An 8,559-nucleotide genomic window follows, 5' to 3' on the forward strand; every position below is an offset into this window, starting at 1 on the left:
CAAAAGGGCTAGCAGTCCAAAACATTACCTGAACACCACCTTTATGTATTTCAAAGCAAAACCAGCTGTGTGTTCCCTGTAATCACTATTCTGTAACATCTCTTTAATGGATGGGGAACCAACCAGCACAGGATCTCTCTGTCAGTGAAATAAAGAGGATGCCCATCATTTCTTTCCTCCTGTGAGGCACTGCTCATGTCCCCAGCATGTCCCCATTGCTCATGACCCAGCTGTTTGTACGGTGATTGAACAGGATTACACAGCAGCATGAAGTGTGAAGTGGCAGGCTAAGCAAAGCCATTGAAAAGTACAGTGGCCAAAATCTGTAGCCATGCACTGGAAATGTTAGGAAAAGGCCAGCATGCTGGTCTCGTGGTAAGGAGAAACATGAGCTGACAAACCTTTCACAAATGCATCTGGTATTTTGTAATTGGGTTACTTTGCTTTCTAGAGCCTAAAGAAATCACCTTTTAGCTTGGGATGGTTGGATTTGCCATGGCAGTGACAAATGTGAATTTGTAAATTGCCCACAAACAGGTAACGACTTTCATGAATGAACCTTCAATGAATTGCTCAGCTGGTTGCTCCATACAAGCTTTTTTTATCCAGTGGGAGCTCAGCACCACACAGCCTCTTGCTTACTCTCCCTGGGTGGGATGGGGGAGAGAAATGGAAAGGTGAAAGTGCAAGTACTTGCATGTTGGGATAAATACAGTTTGGTAGGCAAAGTTTAAGCTGTATGAATGAGCAAAACACGGAATTCATTCACTACTTCCTATCAGCGGACCAATATTTAGACAACCCCTGGAAAGTAGGAAAGTCCTAGGTTTCATAAGCACTGCTCTGCAGTGACTGAAATATCAGTGTGCTATCAACACTGCTTTCATCAAAACGCCAAACTATAGCATCATACAAGCCTCCACAAAGAAAATTACCACAACCAAAACCATGACAAAGCAGTAGCCAGCACTTCCTAACGTGAATCTAGGATTGGCACTGGTACTCATTTCAAAGAGAAAAACTCCAGAACTCCCCCCTTTAAAGTATTTGGCATTTCCTATTTTCCTGGGTGACTGGCCTCATGATTCATATCCAGCCATTTCTGCACCATGGGTAAGAAACACTGATATTTAAAATTAACTCAGTTGTGTGCTTCTAAAGCACTTGTGCTCAGCCATCCAACATACGCAGTGGGAAAAAGTAAACGCATTAACTGAATTTAATGTGGGCAAAAAAATGGTGGTATGGAGACAAATTCTGTTTCAGAAAGGTCATTCATTTGCCCCTGCATTCCTTCATCACATTTACATGCTGCTCACTGTATTCATCAAAGGTCTTCTTTATTCTTTCTTGGCATGCACAGAACAATCGGTTTCATATACAATAACATAATTACTCAAGACAAATGAGAAAAAAAAGCAGCAGCTATTTACTTCAGATATTAGCATCTAGCAGCTCTTGGGAAAACAGATTTTAAAGGATTTGTGCCATGTGTTTAAAATGTAAGGGCAAGCACCACCTGACAGAGTACATGTTGGTGACAGACAGCACTACGAGTGCCTCCTTCCCAGCATGACTCCCCCAAAGCACATCTCTCCCTCTGGACCAGGACAGCTGCAGGGAGTCCTGAGCAGCTGCAGAACAAGAATGTTCCCATCATCTTCCCCAGCTTCCCCATGATCAACTCCAGCTCATCCTGCAGCCTTCAGTGACACCAGAAGCTCTGCGGAGGCCAGGGAGGCCCCCACACCCAACCTTGCTTTTAAAGGCTGCTTCTGCTTGGTCACCTTTCTGCTGCCCAAGCAGCAGAAAGATTAGAGGGAGCAAGGGGAAATTTTTGACTGAACATTTGTAAATTAATGCAAAACTCTTGTTCCAATTGGCTATGTCTGAAAAAAAAATAAGCATAGTTCACAGGTGGGTCATTGTGTTTCTGGTTTATTTTGTACTATTCTCTGGGATCACACAGTAGTTATGATATAATCAAAACCAGTAAATGTCATAGTAGGGCAATGACTCGTTTAAAGCTCTAATGATTAAAATAGATACTGGTGTTATTATGGTGCTTATCAGTGTTGTGTCATACACTTAACTATATCAGTTGTCTCGGTCAAAGAGTTGATTCTGGGGCCAAGAGTCAAATCATGAACTTTTGAGCAATACTGCACTTTCCCCTACAGAGGTTTATTCTGCTCTCTGTTCCTATACCTCTCTGTGAGAGTAGATAGAGGATGTCTGCTTGTGATTTTCCAGAGCAGCCCACTGTCTACCAGTCCATCCTGCCTAGCAGACAGCCTTACAGCACCAGTAAATAATACAGTTTAGTACAAATAGTACATGAGGGGTTGTTTGTGGCTGTTATATTCACACTGATAGACACACTGTCATAGAAAGATCTAGCTCACTTCCTAATTGCAACGCATTTCATACTGGATGGCAAATGAAAGGCTTAAGCCCCAGTGGGATCGTATGTGTCTGACCCACAAATAATTGTTTGACATCAGAAGGTTTATTATCTCCTAGCAGGAATGAGAAGCATATTCCTTAATAGGTTCCCTACCCTGGGCAGTGCAAGCCTTCCTTTGAAGAGTGTCTCTATGGTAATTGATGTTAATGAGCAGCAAGCCATGGAGAAACACTGGGTCACCAGGTAGGAAGCCCCCCAAGAGATAATCTAATTACTCTCCAAAACAAATTACTTTCAACCAAAACAAATTACTTTCAATCACTCTGCAACAGATAAGATCAGTGGAGAGAGCTCAAAGCCGATGACAGCTGGAGACCGAGGCTTCACGAGTTTATGGATTGATCGCTTGTCTCTTTGGTCCGTTTTGTTGAATGACAATGGAGTGACAGAAAACTGGAGCCAAGAACTGAGCTCCCTTTCATTTCATTCAGATGAATGCAGAGAACCTGCCAAGTCGGTGCTATTTTGCTGCTTGGCTCATTGATCTAAAGTTGGAAAAGCAGTAGCCGTGCACGTTCACATTATGTAATATGAGTAAAACTCTCTAGGAATAAATATACGGAGAGGGAGATGATAAAATCCACTCACTGCCTCTGCATTGTTATGCTAGGAAGCAAAACACTGCACGGTTGCTAATTTGTGAGTGCGCATAAAAAGTGAGGTAAAAGGAGCCCTCATTCTTAGGAGGACTTCAAAGGCCAAAACCATACATATTAATTGCTCCTCTATTGCATATTATTAATTGTTTCCAAAAATCTTAGTTCCTATTGGAGTAAATTGGGTTTTTTTGTGTTTGTTTGTTTGTTTCTCACCCTTACTGGTGTGTTTTAGGCAAAAACTAGATTGGGAGATGACTGCCTTTTAAGAATGGGATACCAGTACTGACTTTGGACTCAAAAATAGGAAGCATTGTTTAGGGTCCATTTGTAGTTCTGTTGCTCATTATTTCTTTAGCATTGGCTAATTCCTTCTACAGCATTATGCAATCAATGCCACATCTGCCTAACTGAATTCAAGTTGAGCTGATGGCAGTATGTGACCTATTAGCCAGGAGAACGTTAAAAGGGCAGTCATTGTCCAGCAGCAGCAGCTTTTCAGCAAAACCAGCCTAAGGTAACAGAGATCAGTAGCTGGAGTTTTACAGGCTTTATCTACTAGAGACCTCTGATAAAGAGCAATACACAGGTATCAGGGAGCCTGTGCCATTGAATGAAAACTTGAGCTATGAGAGGGACTTTTGGAAGTCTTCTGAAAGAAATTAAGTTTTGAATTAGTTGGTGGGCCTATTCTTTAAATTCCCTTTGTAAAATGAGTGCCTGAATCAACACACCCATATTCAAGAATACATGAACTGGAGGCCCAGTCCTTCCTCTGGGTAATGAGTGGGATGAAAGTCATACCTTTCTGCGAGTCAGCAGATTTGGACAAATTCACAGGAGAGAGGCACCATGATCACTGTTTTATCCTCAGCATTTGCTCAGATTTGTCCACTTCAAGAACTGAGGCAACCCTAACACAGAATGGTCTTCCTTATACCTCCAGCCATGAAAGAACCAGTGGCAATTTATCTCTTGCTTTCACCAGTAATGCTTAAGAAACTACTTACATCAGGTCAAGGTAAGTAACATACACAACAGGCAAGTAGTGGTGGATTTCACGTTCTGCTTAATATTCGCTGTGATATTTAGAGATAAATCCCTCATCTTAATGAAAGTATTTTGCTTCAATTTCTAGCAGTGCTTCAGATTTTATCTCTTCTATAAGATATTATTTGATGAATCTGAACTAATGGAACTTGAATCCATTACCTATTAGTTTTCTCACCAGTCAGATGTGTAAAACTTAGGTAAACTTGACTTACTTTCTAAAGACCAGCCAGGCTTTTTCCATGATGATTTGTTCTGCTTCTCTTACTTTCAAATGGGCTTTTAATTGGCCATTAAACTGGGAAATTATGGCTGATTAGGATCAATCCAAATGCATTGTTTTGGATAGACTAGCTATTTGAATACCATTCTTTTAGATCCCCTGTTACTTCTGCTTTGTCAAATAAAGGTCAACTTTAGTTGCATTGGCAGGATGCTTCAGTAACCTTTACCTTTCAATTCCTGACCCCAAATGTTCCTCAGCCATGTTTAGAAGTAGCAGTTCTGACTGGTTAAGAGGCTGAAATAAGCAACATCAGAGAAAATTACTTACCATAAACTCAGTTTCCAGATCCATGGCAAATCACGCAGCTAACCTGCAACACTGGGATTTCATCAGAAAATCATTTCCTGTGATGTCTGAGTGGAACACCAATTACTAATAATCTTTATCCCTCCCCTCTCAAGCAATTCCAGTTCCAAACATTGTACACGAGTACATAAACTACACTAAGAATTGAATCTGGGTGTCTTAAGAAGAGAGAGGGAAGACACCATCACACCTCAAATATCCAAGGGAAGTAACTGTCTACTAAGCAGGATTTGAAGGAGTTGCACAAGAGTTTTATTACTCCTTCTTAAGATATCCCTCCTTACTTCCAGATACAAAATATGGGCTGAGTTGAAAGGAGGGCAACTGCTGATTCTTAACAGTCATAAAAGGTGCCATCAGGAAATCTTATACCTTTCTTAAAAATTTTCATTTGTTCAGAACTGGTTCAGGAAGGGCTTTGTCATTTCAGTAAGAATCATAATATCATAATATTCATTATCATTATCAAAAGTGATGACGGTGAATAAGCATTATACAAACCTGCCGCCTATGCAATGAAACTTTGAAACTATGTTCACTTGCATTCACTAATCATTTACAACTCGATGCTTACCCATTCCTGTTGGTGACTAGTAATTACTAGGAATGATAAGCAGCAGAATGCAGTATGAAATAGTGGGCAGCAAGAAAACTGGAGAAAAATTAGAAATCTTGCAGAGCTCTGAGTAGAAAACAACAGTGATTTAACATCAGTCTAGCAGGTAGAGAATGTGGGTGCCTTACTCTGCACCAGTTCAAATCTCTCACATCTTCCCTCAGAAAGCACAAGTGCAAGTCTAGCAAATAACCTGGCCTGCCAACAGCTGTGAGGAAATACAGCTTCCCTTTGGTAGGTGTGCTCGTGGATTTGTTCCACTGGCTCTACAGCTCAGTTTGTGGGATCATCATCCTGGAACAGGAATGCTTCACTCAACAGACAAACGCAACTAAGCCTCTCTCATCCCCTCTATTTGTTACTTCTTACTGCCAAAATACGATCAACTAACAGTCCCTGATTCAGTGTCCTTGTTAACAAAGATTTTTCACCTCCTGTGAAATGAATTCGCACCTACATGTGACAAATTTATCCCCAGTATAACTCATCAAAATTGCTTTGCAGTCAGATTTGGCTATTGTGCCCATAGTGGGCTCATTGCTGAAGCCCTCACAAATCCCAGTTTCCTACTGTGCCCTTTAGAACTGATTTCATGGCAAATAGCATTGAATAGGACCAAATAAGATCACCTGATTAATTTTGGCTCTGTGGGCATTAGTATGTATTTGAGCAGGACCACAGATGTGACCACGTACAATTCGTACCCTTGTGAGTTTAAAACATCACTTTGGAAGCAAATCTGTTTCCTTCTTTAGTTTTTGTAGTGCCTACTACCTACTTCTCCAGTGAATCTCAGCCTCCACAAAGAGACTAGATTATATTTGCCTTGGGTATTGAAATATTTCAATTAAATTTGATGTTTATGCACCTCAACTTTTCCAGCTTTCATTGATGTAGTGGAAATCAGGTGCTGTAAAGTACCTAGAAAATCAATTAGGCTTTGATAAGTTGCAAAATTCCAAAGGATTTTGTACTGCTTGGAAAAGATGGGTGGCTTGAGTACATTGAAAGTATGAAATAATTGCTTGCAGTGGGGAAAAAATTGTCCCTGGGCCAATTGAAACTGATGGGACTTTGGTAAGCTTTAGACTAGACTTAATCAGAAGACATAAATTGATCATGGAAGCTTCAAGACAATTCCAAGCTAAGTACTGCTCTCAGTAACACACAGACTGATAGCAATAGTAAAGAAAACACTTGATGTCAGAACAGTGAGAGATATTTGAAATTAATTGTCCAGCTGTGTTCATTAGAAAGAACCAGCAACAGTGTGTTTGCCTACTGCTGACAGTAGCAAGTACCTCTCCTGTACAGTGAGCACCTTGGCAGAGCAGTTTTAGAATAGAGACACTCCAGAAGTGGATTCAGTATTCAATGCATTTGGATTCTACTAACTCACTGAGGCCTGCTATACCCATGGTACGGGGAGAACCCTTGCTTGACAGGCACGCTGACGGTGGGTGTACACAGTGGGTATGGAATGTTAATTCTGCTCTCATCCGCAGTCCATGGGGAAATACTGTCATCTTTCTGCCTCTTGGGTTGCAGAAGCAGCTGGGAAGAGAGGCCCTTGACACGTGGTGAAGTAACTTTCTTAGGCAGGTTTTTAACTTGTGCTACACTGATAAGGCTCTTTATAGAACAGCCCTGTGCTCAAACGCCTGCATGTCACAGTGTGCTGTGTCTACTCCTGCAACCCCAAACAAAGCCAGGGGAAAGCACCTGGCTATGATGTCTGCTCTCTGCGTTGGGTCAGGTGAAGTCTGTCTGCTTGCTGTCATTGTGGGGTGGCATATAGGGGCTGAAGCAAAGCTTATAAGCAAAGGGATGAGCTTGGAAATCTCCATCTCTCTCTGGAGTTCTCTCGGCCACTACAGTTCTTCTGCTCCTGACTTCAGACTAGTAATACCAAATCACATTCATGTGATGCTTCTTCCTAAATCTATGGCATCTAAAGATACCTCAAAGGAAGTAAAACACTTTAAAATTCCCATACCATTTTCCTTTTCTTCAAAGACTTATCCATACACATCCTGGAGCACATCCAGAGAAGGCAACAAAACTAAAGGGTCTGGAGAACAAGGAAGAAGCTGAGGGAGCTGGTACTGTTCAGCCTAGAGAAGGCTCAGGGGAGCCTGATCATTCTCTACATCTGCCTGAATGGAGGTTGTGGTGAGGTAGGGTGATTGCCTCAGGATCATCATGTAGTAACTATTCTTTATTTCTTCAATTTATCTCACTTAGTCCCAGTGACATTACAGCCTACTAAATCACAAACACTCTTATACTTCTGGCATGCTCCAGGATCACTGGATGTTTGACTTTTAAAACATAGCAGTCATGATCTTCCAAACCTTATCTGGTTCAGCTTTAGAATCACAAAAGCTGAAGGTTTTGTTCTGCAGAAATTACATAGGCCCACTGAAAAGTGCAGTGGAAATAAATGATTAATTACAACAGGTGAAAATGCTTTTGCAGTTGAGTAGTATTTAGTCAGGAGGTATTTTTATTCTATGAGACTTTCCTCCTTTATTTTTTCTTATCCCCTGAAAAGCTAAAGTTCCACACCACCAGGATCCATTGCCATTGCTCAGGGAGCAGGCCCAGCACTGGAAGCAATGGTGTGATTTGCCATGTTATGTCTCTGCAAATATATCTTTAGCAACTTGCAAAGATGCATCTTTCTTCTGAACTTTGGTAAAAAGATGCCAAGAAATGATAATGTTCAGTGATTTATATGGGAACTGATATGAAAGTCATATTACAACAGTAGAGGTTGAGAAGTGAGATTCATTAGCTCTAGCTAAAAATAAAATACTAAATCTGGGCTAATCACTGAGGGTTTTTTTTATTTTTTTTCCAATGCCAATAAAGAAATAAGCACTTCCAGAGATTATTCAACCCATATCTCTTAAACAGCTGTTTGGAGATAGGTTGGTGCTACTCAGCCCAGATAAGCGCATGGAGGCATTCACCTCAGTCACTGATTACAGAGGAACTTGGACAAATGGATTAGATGGAAAGATTACTATATCAAGAAAGGCAGTTCCTAAAAACAAATGAGTTGAGTGTTTCATTTCATTTGATCTGATACGAAATATTAATCTCCTTTACTACAACCATTTTTGATCCTCACTAAGGAATGATAATACCGTCAAAATGAATTAATATGTTGCAAGCATCAGTTCTTTCTGCTTGAAAGGGGTTTGACTTTTTGATGAAGAAAACACTGATGAAT

This window comes from Coturnix japonica, chromosome 5 (assembly GCF_001577835.2).
Source record: "Coturnix japonica isolate 7356 chromosome 5, Coturnix japonica 2.1, whole genome shotgun sequence".
NCBI lineage: Eukaryota > Metazoa > Chordata > Aves > Galliformes > Phasianidae > Coturnix > Coturnix japonica.